The 17367-nt window shown below is 36.7% G+C and overlaps 1 pseudogene; it reads left to right on the top strand.

Moving 5' to 3' along the window:
• The window catches only part of LOC100343302 (mitochondrial import inner membrane translocase subunit Tim17-A pseudogene), a 32232-nt pseudogene extending 24845 nt beyond the window's left edge, over positions 1-7387 (top strand).
• The last annotated feature ends 9980 nt before the right edge of the window (positions 7388-17367 follow it).

Here is a 17367-nt window from a genome sequence, read left to right as displayed (position 1 = left end):
TTGGATGTTAGTTTTTACATCTTTTTATAAAAGCCTAAAATTTTTCAAATTTTTCATTTTTTCAGCCTCAATTTTTATATTGCTTATTTTTAGTATTTTCTATCTTTTCATATTATTTATCTTGCAAACATAATATACTCCTTGAATTTAAAAGTATTTCACCAAATAAATTATTTGGAATGTATTATTGGTAATTCTATTTAATATAATTAACAACTTCCAAATTTTTTAATAGTTTTCCACAGTTATAAAAAAGTTTTCTATGTTCTGAATAATTATAAGTGAATTGGGCATTATTCTCTTTATGACTATTAATATAATTCCAAATGATAATATAAATTACATTTGCTGTATAACATATAGTGAGAAAAATATAAATTTACTCAGTCATGAATCTATGACAATTGCTAGTAAAAATTGATCACTGGACAGCAGATAAAGAATGGAAAATGTGATTGAGTATCTGATACAAGTAAGTCATTTTTCTTTTTTTTTAAACTTTTATTTAATGAATATAAATTTCCAAAGTACGATTTATGGATTACAATGGCTTCCCCCACATACCGTCCCTCCCACCCACTACCCTCCCCTTTCCCACTCCCTCTCCCCTTCCATTCACATCAAGATTCATTTTTGATTATCTTAATATACAGAAGATCAGCTTAGTATACATTAAGTAAGGATTTCAACAGTTTGCTCCCACACAGAAACATAAAGTGAAAAATAATAGATGATTTTTTTTAAATGATGATGAAATCAGATCAGACCTATTGTCATGTTTAATCCCAGTGAGAGTCAAGTTGGGAGTTGATAATTTCTTTTTTTTTTTTTTTTTTTTAACAGAGGATCAGTTTAGTATACATTAAGTAAAGATTTCAACAGTTTGCACCCTCATAGAAACACAAAGTGAAATATATTGTTTGAGTACTCGTTATAGCATTAAATCTCAATACACAGCACATTAAGGACAGAGATCCTACATGAGGAGTAAGTGCACAGTGACTCCCGTTGTTGACTTTACCAATTGACACTCCTGTCTATGGCATCAGTAGTCTCCCTATGCTCCAGTCATGAGTTTCCAAGGCTATGGAAGCCCTCTGAGTTCTCCAATTCCTATCTTGTTTAGACAAGGTCATAGTCAAAGTGGAGGTTCTCTCCTCCCTTCAGAGAAAGGTACCTCCTTCTTTGAAGACCTGTTCTTTCCACTGGGATCTCACTCGCAGAGATCTTTTGCCAGAGTGTCTTGGCTTTCCATGCCTGAAACACTCTCATGGGCTTTTCAGCCAGCTCCGAATGCCTTTAGGGCTGATTCTGAGGCCAGAGTGCTGTTTAGGACATCCACCATTCTATGAGTCTGCTGAGTATCTCACTTCCCATGTTGGATCACTCTCCCCTTTATTTATTCCATCGGTTAGTGTTAGCAGGTACTAGACTTGTTTATGTGCTCCCTTTGACTCTTAGTCCTTTCATTATGATCAATTGTGAACTGAAATTGATCACTTGGGCTAGTGAGATGGCATTGGTACATGCCACCCTGATGGGATTGAATTGGAGTCCCCTGGTATGTTTTTAACTCTACCATTTGGGGCAAGTCAGCTTGAGCATGTCCCAAATTATACATCTCTTCCCTCTCTTATTCCCACTCTTATGTTTAACAGGGATCACATTTCAGTTAATTTTCAACACTTAAGAATAACTGTGTATAAATTACAGAATTAAACCAGTCATATTAAGTAGAACAGACAAAAAAACTACTAAGAGGGATAATGTATTAAGTTGTTCATTAACAGTCAGGGCTATGCTGATCAAGTCACCATTTCCCATAGTGTCCATTTCACTTCAACAGGTTTCCTTTTTGGTGTTCAATCAGTTGTCACCAATCAGGGAGAACATATGGTATTTGTCCCTTTGGGACTGGCTTATTTCACTCAGCATGATGTGTTCCAGATTCCTCCATTCTGTTGCAAATGACTGGATTTCGTTGTTTCTTACTGCGGTATAGTATTCTAAAGAGTACATATCCCATAATTTCTTTATCCAGTCTACCGTTGATGGGCATTTAGGTTGGTTCCAGGTCTTAGCTATTGTGAATTGAGCTGCAATAAACATTAGGCTGCAGACCGCAGTAAGTCATTTTTCTAATGCCTTTATTGTATTTTATAATTTAACAACAAATATTAAAACCTTGCCAGCAAAGTTGAAGTTTTGAAGATTTAATGAAATGGAACATCATCATTATCGATACTTTCCTTCATTCTATGTAATTTAATTTTCTTGTTCTCCCTTATAATTATTTTCCATAATCCTGACAATAATCTAGAATAAGTAATATAGTAATTCTGTACATTAATTTATGACAAAAATGTGGCATAGTTTTTTTTTCATCTTCCCTGCAATGTGTTTTTGTGTTTGTGTGTTGTGAGTTTATAGTTATAACATGTTTGGATGGGTTAACATTAACTATGGATATTAATCTTGAAGTGAGGCTCTATAAAATTAAAATAAAGGAGTCTTGCACAAGCTATAACAAAATAATCTTAAATCAATCACAATGCACTTAAAATTTAGGCCATGCTTAAAAGCATCACAAACAAATTAAAAGAGAGATTATAAAAAAAGATGAGATTAATGTGTTAGAAAAAAACCTAAAATGTGATCAGAACTAAAAAAGCTGGATGAATGAAATATTGATGGTTTGATATTGTCCACTGCTCTTAAAAAATAAATAGCATAAATTGAATCAGACAATGTACTATCACTAATGTTGAAACCAAAACTAAAAAAAGTATCCTAAATGAAGGGGAAAGATAAAATAAGAACAAAGTTGATAAAGAATCAATGTGCGAATCCAGTATGATAAACAATCTGAATATTACAGAATAAACACCTCTATTTTGCTCCTTCTAATAAGCTTCCTTGAATATCCATTCTCTGTCTCTTGTTGGCATCTGGGGCTTATACTACAGCTGTCTACTCATGTTCACTAGTAAGAGTCATGCCCCTTTACTAATTCAGAGTCTATTTGTAATTAAAATGAGTACACTGTAGTATATGCCATCACTGCAAACACGTATGTGACTCAGTGATTTCTCCTTTACTGTCTAATGTTTGACTTATGGCCGGTTGTAACAAAACTCGGGAGGGAGATTCATTGTTTACCTTCACTCTTTTGCCCCCAGAAGATGCATGGTTTTCACATCTTCATTGCCAATGAAAAAGGCTGAGTGAAATGAGATAAAGAGACAGCAATTTTTTGCTTCTTCTGGTATGCCTCACCCTTTCAGCTTTCATGGAATACAGGTGGGTTTCCTTCTGCTGGTTCTGTAAGGAGCTTCCTCACTGAATTATTTTATAATTGGAAGATTCTCCTGGATGCCAATGCACACCCAGTGCCAACCTCTAGATGTGACTCTCCCCAAGATATAATACAGTTTATGACTGTGGGGAACGCTTTGTCTAGTGATCTGCCTTTGGAATGGAGCCTTGGTTAGGGAGCTCAAACTCAGCTACATTCTGTGGTGTTCACATAATCCATGGACTATCCTAGTCCCATACCTTTCTTGAGTCAGGACATTTGGCTCCATCGTTGACCCCAGTCCACCCTCTTTATTACTTGCTATCCCAGGAATATATATTAGGATCTTTCAAGAATGTACTCTCACTATCCTTAGTTCCCATGGCAACTCTGTGAGCCAGTGTGAGAGGCCTGAAAACCTTGTGAGCATCTTCAAAATCAATAACAATTTTTGTAGACTTCTTACAACTTGACTTGAGAAGGAAACACTTTATTCAAGGAGAATTTCTGGGAAGGAGAGGAGAAAGAAAGAAAACTCCCAATTTTAAGTAATACTTCCACTTTAATATGTAAACTTGAATCTAATTATGAGCAAAAATGTTTTGAGGGCTTGCTAATGTTCAGCATTCATTGACAAGTATGTTGCTATGTCATGACCTCACATTTATTTTTTTAAGGTTTTATTTATTTATTTGAGAGTTAGAGTTACAGACAGTGAGAGGGAGAGACACAGAGAAAGAACTTTTTTCTATTGTTCACTTCCCAGATGGCTGCAACGGCCGGAGGTGCACTGATCTGAAGCCAGGAGACAGAAGCTTCTTCCATGTCTCCCACGTGGGTGCAGGGGACCAAGGACTTGGGCCATTTTCCACTGCTTTCCTAGGGCACAGCAGAGAGCTGGATTGGAAGAAGAACAGCGGAGACCAGAACCGGCGACCATATGGGATGCCAGCACTGCAGGCGGAGGATTAACCTACTGTGCCACAGTGCTGGCCCCAGCACCTCACATTTATACAGTTATTAATACATAAAGTGCATTTACAGTCATGGTTTCATGTAAGCATCACGAAATATTCTAGAAACATTGTAGAGAAGAACATATTTCATTCCAGGTTTAGGAGAGACAAAGTTAAGAGAGGTTAAGTGATTTCCCATTGCTAAAAAACTGCTAAATCAGAAAGCAGGTCTTCTTCAATTATGATGACTACAATTTCCAATTCCCCTTCAGCTCAAAGTAATCATAAAATTGCTTCATTGAAATATAGTTTTTTGTTCATCTTTGAATGTTTAGTTGATGCAAAGCCAAAATGGGTATAGTAATTGTGGGGAGCAACCCGGACTGGACTGAGTTACTGGAATTAAGACTTATTCTATGCATCTGCTCTCCCACAATATGGCGCTGGGAGAGGAGAAAACAGCTTCTACGCAGCTGCCTCTTGCCAACTTGAGTGATGACCTCCAGGAGCTGATCCTGCTCCTGATTGGAGGAGAGCAGCGTACTCGGTGTGTGGGCAGCCGAGTTGGGATTGGCGGAGGAGGACTATAAAGGAGGAGAGAGACGGCATGCACCAGGAACATCTAAGGGGAACATCTATCTGAAGGAACACCTGTGCAGCCCCCGAGAGAGCCGGCTGGCGGTGTGCCGCTCCCCTGCGGAAGTGGGGAATGTGGCAGGGGGAACCGCCCTTCCACGGAGGTGGAAGGGATGGTAGCCAACCCGGGAAGAACCAGCAGCAAACCCGGGGAGGGCCAAGCATACGAAAGAACAGCGCAGGGTCCTGTGTCGTTCCTCCATGAAGAGGGGGAGCGACAGTAATATTTATGCCATAGGATAATACTTGTTTATAACTTTAAAAGGACTGCAGAAAAAACAACACTATATACTCATGCTTGATAAATATAATGCTTGATTTCAGACAGCTTTCTTTATTATGCAAATGTGGTTTCTTTACTTCAATTAACTATAGTCCTGTGTTGATTACTGAAGGATATGTTCTGAGAAATGTATCTCTAGGGTTTTTTTTCTTTATGCACACATCATAGAGTGAGATTGCCCAAACCTAGATGGCACAATCTACTCCATATCTATAGCAAATAGCATATAGTCTCTTGCTATTAGATCCGTACTCCTAAGACTATGATGAACAAACAACATGAGTGGAGTTGCTACTGTTGTAACAGCATACATATTTTTACAGTAAACATTTTCTAGTAAGGACTAGTATAATTACAATAACAATAAAAATTATAGTATAATAAAGTAAATATGTAAACCAGTAACAGTTGTTTATTATCTAGTATTATGTCCTGTATAATTGTATGCTGTATAGTTTTTTATGACTGTAAATGCAGTAGGTTTCTTCACACCAGTATCATCAAAAATGCAAGTAATAAATTGTGTTATGATGTTACAACAGCTATGGCATGGATAAATAATGAGATTATTTTTGGCCCCATTATAATTTTGTGGCTCCATCATGATACTAATTCTGTCATTAACTAGAGCATTTCTATGTGTCACGTAATTGTAGAAGCATTTGAACAACAAATTTTAGGCAAGTGGCTATTTCATTTCTATTTTGCTTATCATTACACTTAAAATATTTAGTTTATCTTAAATTAATTTATTTAAAATTTTTATTTTAAAACCCATCCTGCTTTCAGATAATTAATGTATATTTTTAAAGAATCAGTCCATGTTCTATACAAGGGCCTGGTTATTGTGGTTATACAACTTTCAATCTACTTATATTTAAGACAATCAGATATATTTACTAGCTACATGTCACACATGGAAATTCTAGTGTGTGTGTGTGTGTGTGTGTGACAGGCAGAGTTAGACAGTGAGAGAGAGAGAGAGAGAGAGAGAAAGAGAGAGAGAGAAAGGTCTACCTATTTCCATTGGTTCACCCCCCAAGTGGCTGCTACGGCCGGAGCGTTGTGGCAGGTGCACTGCGCCAATCCGAAGCCAGGAGCCAGGTGCTTCCTCCTGGTCTTCCATGCGGATGCAGGGCCCAAGCACTTGGGCCATCCTCCACTGCACTCCCGGGCCACAGCAGAGAGCTGGACTGGAAGAGGAGCAACTGGGACAGAATCCAGTGCCCCAACCGAGACTAGAACCTGGGGTGTCAGCGCCGCAGGCGGAGGATTAGTCTAGTGAGCCGCGGCGCTGGCTAGTGTGTGCTTTAAATTGTCAAACAATTGATTAAATTTATTTCAAATAAGGTATATGTTCACTTCTGTTTGGTATCATTTCTATGAAACCTCTACCAGATGTGTGTTACTATGTCATATCTTTGTGTAGATATCACTCAACATGAAGTTTTACTTAATTATGCACAGATCATTTTACCAGGAGCTAAATAAACCATTTGATGTTGCTTAAATCAATATTTGGAAGAAATTTATATTTGTAGTAGAGAACAAAAATCAGATGTGCTCTGCTATCGCTGGCTGGCTACATGGATCTTTTCCCCTCAAGCTAAAGAACAGTTGCAGCCGCATGACACACAGATATTTACCCATTCATTAGATAAGTCTATCTATGTGTCTTCTGCTTTAGAATAAACATCCTCTGTGCAGCTGGAGTCAAGTTGGAAGCTGGAGAGCCTTGCCCCTGGTAAATTGTGGATGACTGTGGTGGGACCTTTACAATGGGTACCATATGTTATAGTATTTTTCAAGCAATCAAAGGTTTTGCAATTCTCCTGTGGGAGTAAACCACAGACCATGAGAGTCTGCCAGCCGTTAACACTAGGTTTCCACAGCTGGGAGGTAAAAACATTTGCCGTTTGGAGAGGCTATTTTCCATGTGTAAGTGTAGTATGGTTCAAGTCAGAGGAAAACAAGACTCCTGGAACCCCATGACGGGTGGTGCCCTGACAGGAGCCATCCTGATAGCAAGAAATGGGCCGGTAGCCATGAAAGATTCGACTGTGATGAGTGACATTCTCCTAGATTTAACTGAAAGAGTTGGTATCTTGTTGACAGGATTTGCATCTGCACGATTTTCTAATGGTCTTCAGACCATTGCTGAAGACTTCTACCAGTTGCTTTCAACCCATTTACCATTCTCATCATTTAGACTATTAACATTATCAGTAGGGCTTCTTTCCGAGGATTTCTTTCATGCAGCAAGCTGTAGGTAAAGAAGAATTTCACAAGATCAAGTTATAGTATACACTGAACACTTTTATCTATTTAAGGAAACATGTAACATATTAAATGGCACATTTGTTTATTCATATTTGGATTGCATTTGTTAATCAAAATGAATGTCTCCTATCATTAAAAAATAAATGCTCATAAGATAAAGTATCAAAGAACAAGCAACAGTGAATCATGACCATCATTTTCTAGTGACTTCTCTGCCTGGTTTTGGTGTTCTGTTTTTCAAACAATAAAAAGGTCCTGGAATGTAATACAAAACAAACAAACAAACAAAAAAAAAAACAAAGGACAATAAACATCATCATAGAGCGGTAATTGACAATTTTTTAAGAAGGTTTATTTATTTTGTTTGAAAGGCAGAATGAGAGAAAGAGATAAAAAGAGAGGGGGAAGAGAAAGAGAAGGAGAGATTGAGATTTTCCTATGTTGACTCACTCCATAAATGGCCATGAGAAACCAGGAGTTAGGGACTCTATCCAGGTCTTCCACATGGGAGACCATGGCCCAAAGTACTTGGAACATCTTCCTACTCATAGTAGCAAGAAGTTGGATAGGAAGCAGAGCAGCCAGAACTGGAACCTGTACTCAGATATGGGATGCCAGTTCAAGCATTCACCACAGCATCAGGACCAACACTGATAACTTTGACCTCCTCCAGGAGAGACTTCTGTAAAAAGCTGCCAGCACTCTCACATCCACCATGCTTGCCACTTACTGTCTTGCTAGATTTCTCAGTTGGTAACTCTGATTTTATTTCATAAACAACATAATATTTAAGGCTTAATCAAATAAGACTCAGAATACATGATATGGAGGTAGGTTCTAGTGAAATGGGTAACTTTAAAGTGATAAATAATTTTTGAAAACGTTTTATTTTACATATTTGAAATGGGGAGTGGGAGAGAGATTAAGACAGACAGAAGTAAATCTCTCAGCTACTGGTTCACTCCACAATGACAACAAAGGCTAGGATGTGCGAAGCCAAGGCCAGAAGACTTGAACTCAATCCAAGTATCCCACAAGGCAATAGGCTCCAAACTACTTGAGCTATCATCTGCTGCTTCCTAGGGTATACATCAGTGAAAGCTGGAATTCAGAGCGCAGTCAGGACATGAACCTGGGAACTCTGCTGTATGATGCAAGTGTCCCATTGTTAAGTGTACTAATCAATGTGGCAAGTCCTTCCCCCTCCCGCAAATAAAGTGATAAATTCTCTTAAAACCATCTCTGTGTGTGCACATTTCTGTATGTGTGACAAGAAATGCAGTAGAAGTGCTAAAAATGCAAAAACTAAATTTATATTATTTTAGTTTTTCCAGAGAAGATCTAAAACAAGCAAGTCATTTAAATTCTTTGTCTTTCTCACCCCAGAATTCTGTACTCCTTCAAATTATTTCTTATTTAAATAAAGTTCCAAGGACTAGAGAACTGACAAAAATACACTCTTTCTTGCTCGTGAATCTAGGATAATTCCAAAAATGTAGAGTTCATTGCAACCCGTTTGTTATAACATTGGAGATATCAAGGCTCCATTCACTATACACTTAATTGTAATCCAGTGCATTTTAAAGGTATGCATTGCAGTTTGGGCTGTAGCTGTGTCAGCTGTCACAATTGTAAGGAGCCTATCAGAAAGTGGTGATACTTGCTGTTTGCTATTGGTCTTCAACAGCGCCTGTTCAACAGAGTTCTGTTTTAGTGGAAAGGCTAATCATTTGAATTTATTGAATATTTAAATAAGAACATCATTATCCTTCGTCTTCTCTGAAAGGGAAAGGAAAATAAAAGTACTCTGTCCCCAGGGAGTATTTAGTTCCTGTAAGAAGGGGAGGGCAAAACATCTCTGTGCCTTTTAGAAGGTCATGGAGAATTAGCAAATGAATTGTGTGTGTTTGGGAACTATGCTAACAGTTATTTACTGATGAAGCGTTGGGTGAGAACATAGGTAACAGGATGTGTACAGAAGTTTATTTTGATAGGTCACTCCTTGAAAGTCTCAGTCACTAAAGAGATTAATCACCAACAAAGCAACACCACTTACACCCAACCACTTCTCTTGCTGTTTTATTTTTCTGTTAGTTACATCTCTCTAGTTGTTAGTAGCAGGACACGCAATTCACACCAGTTAGATCAATAAAAGAATTCATTATCTTTTTACCTAAGGATTCTAGATGTGATGGTGATTCTTTGCTTAAACAATACTTGAAATCCGTCTTCCTGATCTCCTGACATTTCTGTCCAATTGACTTTACTCCCAGTTTCTACAAAATATCCTTTGTTGTGTACTCCTTAATGACCCAGTGAAAACAACAGAAGCTTTATTTTCTTTCAGACACTGGGAAGTGGCATCAGATTTATTTATGTTGGAGCAACTTCGGTTACCTGCCCTTTGGAAGTTTAATCGGAGGAAGGCTGAAGCCTTCTTGGCTCACAGCTGCATGGATGGCCCACCCTGAAGCTCCTTCCTTATTATCAAAGGGGCTGAAAATGTAAGAAAACCCAAGCAGGGGTGGTGCTGACGGGAGACCTATATGAACAGCAATAAGAAGAAAACCCATGCTTTATGGTTGACCTTATTAACATGCCATCCCATATATAAAATCTCGATTTGATTCCATAAGGATTTATGCTATTCATATCTAGATTTAACATCCAGTTTTGAATGTGGTATGTTTAGGTGAGGTTCACTTCAAATTTGTTAACAATATCTTATAACTTACAGTAAAATCATACATTTATTCAGGGAAAAATATCTCAAAAAACTACAAGGAGTTTTTTGATTTGAGAGGAGGAGAGGATGAGAATATCACATCATTGTTGTTAACTTACTGCATATCTATTCTAAAAATATAGAAGTAAAAGAAATCCCAACTCTGAAAATGTAATAAACTTTTTTTCTGTTTCTGTTGTTAATTTTGTTTTGTATCATATATTACCTGTATATATTTGTACTAAGCCATCTTGGTTTTTTTAATTAACATTTGAAAAGGATAAAGAAAATGAGAGAAAAGGGGAGAAAAAGCAAGTGGCAAGCGTTTGGATACACTGGTTCACTCCCCAAATGCTAAGCCAGGAACTCAATGCAATTCTCCCAGCTGTGTGTCAGGGAGCCACCTACTTAATCCATGACCTGCTGTTTACCAAAAGGTGCAACAGCAGGGAGCTGGGTTGAAAGCAGAGGAGCTGAGATTTGAACCAGGCACTTGGGAATGGAATGCAGGTGTCCCAGGTGACATGTTATTTGCTGTGCCAAATACCCACTCCTTGAACATACCTGAGATACATACATGGATGGCTTCCACTGAGCAATGTGTATTCCTCAGCAGTCAGTAACCTGTAGCTGCTGTTTGGTTCTCAAGCAGGATTAGACTAAGAAGTTTCTTGGTACAAATACTCTGTAGACAAGGTTACAAAATACAGATTCTTTAAACTTTTATCAAAATATAACATCTTGGGGCTGGTTGGCACAGTGGGTTAGGGTGGTGCATATGATGTCAGTATCCATATTGGAATGCCAGTTTGAGTCCTAGATGTTTTCTGATCCAGCCACCTGCAAATGCTCTGGGAATGTAGTAGAAGATAGCCCAAGGCCAGCGCTGTGGCTCACTAGGCTAATCCTCTGCCTGCGGAGCCGGCACCCCGGGTTCTAGTCCCGGTTGGGGTGCCGGATTCTGTCCTGGTTGTTCCTCTTCCAGTCCAGCTCTCTGCTGTGGCCCAGGAAGGCAGTGGAGGATGGCCCAGGTCCTTGGGCCCTGCACCGGCATGGGAGACCAGGAGGAAGCACCAAGCTCCTGGCTTCAGATCAGTGCAGCGCGCCGGCTATAGCAGCCATTTGGGGGGTGAACCAACGGAAGGAAGACCTTTCTCTTTGTCTCTCTCTCTCTCACTGTCTAACTCTGCCTGTCAAAAAAATAAAAATAAAAAAAAAAAGATAGCCCAATTGCTTAGGCCACTGTGAGTCATGTGACAGACCAGGTGACACGGGCTCTTGCTTCAGCCTGGACTAGCCCTGGTCAGCATCTCTTCTCTCTCTCTCTGCATTTAAAATAAATAAATAAATATTAAGAACACACACACACACACACACACAAGTTCTGGTTTAGTTGTCAGCTTCCTAATATATTTATTTTGAACTGAATCCTAAGTCCATTAAGCAATGCTGGAATTTTTGCCTGCTTGCTTCCTTGTCTGTAGCTTCTGCCTTGAATGTTCTGTTTGTAATCAGGTTTCTGTGCTCTGTCTTCTTAATATTCCAGTCATAGTGTGCCTTTATATCACTGCTTCCTTTGATGGAATATGAAAAGTCTCAGGCTGTATCCATCCCTCAAAGTTAAGCAAAGAGTTTATGAAGGAAAGTACATTAAATGGCCAAGAAAAATCCAACTTTTCCGTATCACAATCACAAATTTTCTCAGATTTCTTTTTTTTTTTAACTAAAGCAAGCTTGGTTTTCAATATTAATCTTCTCCAACTCTATCATTTTCCAAGTAAGTTGTATCAAAATGATCTCAGATTACAGGACATAAGAAAAAATGGTTCTTTTGGTTTTATCTTGTGTATGCTCTCAGAAAGGTTGTTTTCTTAGCTCTAGTCATCTAGAAAACAGAACTTGAGAGTTGGGAATAAGATGATTATATTCTATGTGCTAGTCCAAAGTCTGAGAATGAAGAAAAATAAAAGTGAGGAAAAGAAAGACACTTTGTTTCTCTACCCTCCTTGGCGTCTTTCTTCTGTGCATTTTTTTTTTTTTTAATTTTACAATGTGAATCTTTCAGAGTCAAATCCTTCTAAGATTGACATGGGAAAATTCAAAATTGATCATGCATAGAATTCATTATTTCATGTAATTATCGCTTTATTATAAGTATGTCCTGTAAGTCTGTATTTTAATATTGCAATGATGAAAAGGTACAACACATTTCCGTGAATAGCTTGATGCTATGTCCGAAGTTGAAATACGAAGTGTAACAGAGGGCTCATAGCACCACTTGCTTCATTCTTGACTTGCTGTTCATTAGTGCTACCTCAGACGGTCCCTGTCCTCTTTTTTCGACTGCCTTACAATGAGTTTCTATTTCTCCTTCTTCTATGGGTGGGAGGAGTTATGAAAATTTGTGGACTTCTTTGTCATCTACTATGTTTTCAGAGTAAAATATCTACTCTAAGACAGACGTTTATTTAGAGATATGAACTACCTCTGCAAGTGTTATTCCTGTGTTATATAATGTTAAATGTGTTTTTCTGGGTATGATTCGCCAATATTCTTATGATGACTCTTTGCTATTATTTAGCCATTTGAAAAGCTATTGTCATAGTTTAACGATCTCCATGATGGTTGACTTTAGTTAATTATTGACTCTGCAGATGGAAGTTTGATAGTCTATCTTCATCTGATGTATAGTTGATAGGAAGACAAATATCTTAGTGATTTATTAACATTTCAAAATTTATTAAAGCTTGATTATTAATATAGGTTATTATAAATATCTCTTGAAATGACATCATCTAACTTGATAAAAATACTAAGATTTTGGAGATGATGTCAAATTTAGAAATGCATTCTTACAAGCAAGGCAGGGATTGCTCTTGTAGTTAGAATTAGTCTCAATGATATTTTTAATGCACATAGTCCATATATAAGAATATTTTGGTTCCTCTTATAAAATTTATTTCCTCAAATATTTTGCTATTTGTTATTTGTAGTGTATGGGACAAAACTAATTTTATATATTTATATTTGTACAAACACTTTTTTCTATCTCTAATAGATTTTCTCTAAAATCTGGGTTGCTATTAATTTGACAATTAATGACTTTCAGACAAATTATTAGCTGGTAACAATAATACCATTTTAAGATCCTAAGCTTTGTACCTAATTATTATAATTAATGTGAATATTTAAAGTATTTCTTTTAATTTTCGCTTTCAAACCTCTCTACCTCATTGCTGGTTTTAAGTTCCATTTGAGTAAACAGTAGCTTACTCAAAGTACAAATGATTATTATGAAGAGCAGGTACTGAATTTTGCATTATTGAATTCAAGGATTTGAAGTTGTCTAAAGATTTATCATAACTTTCAGAAACAGTTTCTAGTTTTTCTCAATATCGTTGCAGAAGTATAATTTGGCCAATGTTTCTCAAACACTTAACACAGCAGATTCTGTATCTTATGGTGCCAAAGCCATAGAAAAACTTATCTGGAAGCCCAACCTATTTTGGGTTACACAGATCTCTCAGATTACTGGCGAGGAATGAAAGAGAAAATAAAGAAGACAGTGGAGGACATAAACTACCCTAAGTGTGGTAATTTAAGTCATGGAGGGGAGGCTGTTTACTGACTCACTAAAATATATTTTCAGTTGTGTTTGAAAAACAGTTTGGCTGAGAGGGTTGAAGGGAAAGCAGTGGAACAAATGGAATTATTTATGAGATCCCGGAAAGCTAGTGGTTGTTCATATACAAAGACTTAACAACCTGAAGCAAATAATACAGAATCTGAGACGCAGTGATAGTGAGGCTTTTGATTGGGACAACAAAAGTGGTGAATAATTTTCATAAATATACACTTCAACTTTCCAAAAATCATCAGAAGTTATTGGAGTCATCAGTCACGAGATAATTCTTATGAAGAAACATCTTTTTGCATGTGAAAGAACTAGACAGAGAAAAGCAGACAAGGTTTGATGCTTCTGAGCATCACATTTTAGTTGCTTAAGAATGGCATGATTGGTATAAAGGATGTTTCTATAGAAATCACAGAGAGATTTCAAAACGGGATTGAGTGCACTTGCTCCTCATGTAGGATCTCTGTCCTTAGTGTGCTGTACATTGAGATTTAATGCTATAACTAGTACTCAAACAGTATTTTTCACTTTATGTTTCTGTGCGGGAGCAAACTGTTGAAATCTTTACTTAATGTATGCTAAACTGATCTTCTGTATATAAAGAGAATTGAAAATGAATCTTGATGTGAATGGAAGGGGAGAGGAGTGGGAAAGGGGAGGGTTGCGAGTGGGAGGGACATTATGGGGGGGAAGCCATTGTAATCCATAAGCTGTACTTTGGAAATTTATATTCATTAAATAAAAGTAAAAAAAAAAAAAACGGGATTGAGGAAATCTTTATAGCATTTGTTTAAGAATTTGTGAATTTTCTTCCTTTTAATACTCATACATTATATATGATATTTTATACTCTATAATATTAAAAACATTCTATAGTAAAATATCCAAGGTGACGGGCCATGAGTAACTTTTACAAGGTCATGGAAGATGTACATATAAGAGAAGAAATTCTAAAAATTTCATTAGATATGAAAGAGAGTGGGAAGAGTGAGTGTAATGCAATTTTAACCTAGAAAACAATAAATGTAAAAAAAAAAACAGAAAAGCAAAAAAAAAAAAAACACAACAGTCTTTTGCTAGATACTGAGCAGTCTATGTTTTTGGTGGTTAACACACCACACACACACACACACACACACACACACCTAATGCCAAGGTAAACACTCCCACAAACAGTAAAACAAAATTCCCACAGCATAGGCAGAGCGGAGAAAAATACTGACATACTATAAATCATGTAAAGGTCTCTAAGGTTGTTTGCTGCAGTGGTGACAAATCTACAGGCTATATTTACACTTGATCTAAAAGCTACATTTGAACCTAGGATTTAAGCATAACTGAGGTTAAAAATACACTTCAGTAGGGTCAAAGTGTTTTCAGGTCTTTAACTGCATCATATAAATATGCCAAAAATACTTATAGAATACGATCCTTAAGCCCTGCATGCAACAATGTAAAGTTAAAGACATATGATGCACAGTGATCAAACATACAAAGAAGCAGCAAAAAAATTCAGGTTAGAAGGCAAATTAGTTACTCAGTCTAGACTTGGAAATAATATCTTTGATAAAATTATGAAGCACAGCAATTAAAACAATTCAATGGTGAAGTATGAAAAAAGGATACATCAAGCTTGTATGAAAGTATAATATAACAATATTGAAAAAAAGGAATAACAGTTTAGATATAACGTATAAATAGAGACTATTTAAAACAAAACAAAGAATAAAAAAGATCAGAACAAACCAAACTGTGCCCCATCAATGAGATGTAGCTAATCACTTTGATACTCATGTAATTTGAATTCCAGAAAGAACAGTTCAATGGATAAGGACAGCAGAAATCTACCATAAATATTGATGGCCAACTATTCTCAAAATTCTCCAAAAACCCTAAACTCATAGCATGAAAAATTTCAATAAACCACAAATGCAAGTACATGAAGGAAATCACTCCAACACACTTTATACCAGAACTATTGAAATCTTAAAAGCAGCTACAGAAGAAATAAGGAAACATGTTCAGAAGACACGAGGATGATGACAGAATGCTTTCTTGAAATAACATAAATCCTCATGCTGAGGTGCTCCCTCTTTGAGATTCCTGGGAAAGCAACTTAAATTCTCATATGCTGCTGATGTCAGTGTAAACACTTTGAATAACTGTTGGTCGATATCTAGTAAAGCTTATTGTAAGTCTAAAAATTCCTCTAGAGAGACTTGCTCAAAAGGAAGTTTGAAATAAATAGAGAAGGATCTGGTTAAATATCAGAATCTTTAGGCAACATTTCTTGTAATAATCCAAAAAAGTTATGAATGGTAGAAAAGCAAATTAGATTATGGCATATCCACATAATATCATGTACATAGCAAGCAGAATAAACAAAAAAGCCCACGATTCGGCACGAGTGTTGATTCTCATAATTATAATGTTGAGTGAAAGAAGCCAGACACAAAATTCTATCTTATAATTCCATTTTCATAAAGCACAGAACGAGGTTATTATTTTATGCTTTTTAAAATCTGTACAAGTGAAATACTTGTGCATGGAAGCTAAAGAAGGAGACAAACAACAGAGTTTTCTTAAGTGATAAGTGTTCTGCTTCTTATGCATGGGATGATTACATGGGGATGTTTAGTAATGAAAGACTATCTTCTTTTCCAGCTTCTTGATCTTCTGATAGCTAAAATAGAGTAGTGTGCTGTATAGAAGAAATGCAATTTAGAGTACTTATGAAAAATTGGACCTTAGGAAGATCACTTAGAGGTTGATTAGTCAGTCTGCAGTCGGACTCTTTACTCATCCTTTGCAATAGCAGATGTGATTGTCTTCTGATATAATTCAACTCATTCTCAGAGCCAATGCTTTGATTAGTGGTTTGACAGACACAGGTGCATATTTGAGGGAGAGGAGCCATTTTATAGCTCTCAATCATTGTCAGCATTGTTTAGCTATCAAGGATTAAATTTATTTCTTTGTTAAGTGTGTTCATCCATGAGTGCTTTGAAAAATAGTTACATCATAAACAAAAAAATCATAACTGACTATATGTGCATATGAAGTGCTATATTAAGGCTTTCAGCCACCTCTTAGTTTAATAGCTATTTATCATCACTGCATTTAAAAGTCACTGAAATTTTTGAACAAATTATTTTCTTAGGAAATTAAAATATACACAAGTTCAGGCAAGCAAGATCAAAATTATGTGCCCTATATTATGTGGCAATCCCCCTTGATGTTCCATTTAAGGTTGGATTTATAATGATATACACATTTCAGTATAGTTCCTTATTACCCTTTGACATATTCGCAGAAACTGATTGATTTTGAGCATCCACTAAATTTAATAAATAAAAAATATTGAGGGAAATACTGCTGTGGTAAGGAAATTTTCCATCTATATGCCCATTAACTTGAGTTATGGAGTAATGGACTTTAGTTTGGTTCAAAGGCAAATCGATGTCATATAGAATGGGATAATAAAATTGTGTCCCATAAGTTTTTCTTGAATATCAGCCAAATCATGGAATATTTGGCAGAATTCCTAGAGTTTTCTTG

This window comes from Oryctolagus cuniculus, chromosome 3 (genome assembly GCF_051225735.1).
Source record: "Oryctolagus cuniculus isolate XC-2025 breed Fujian yellow rabbit chromosome 3, ASM5122573v1, whole genome shotgun sequence".
NCBI lineage: Eukaryota > Metazoa > Chordata > Mammalia > Lagomorpha > Leporidae > Oryctolagus > Oryctolagus cuniculus.
This window is presented reverse-complemented; position numbering and strand designations above follow the sequence as displayed.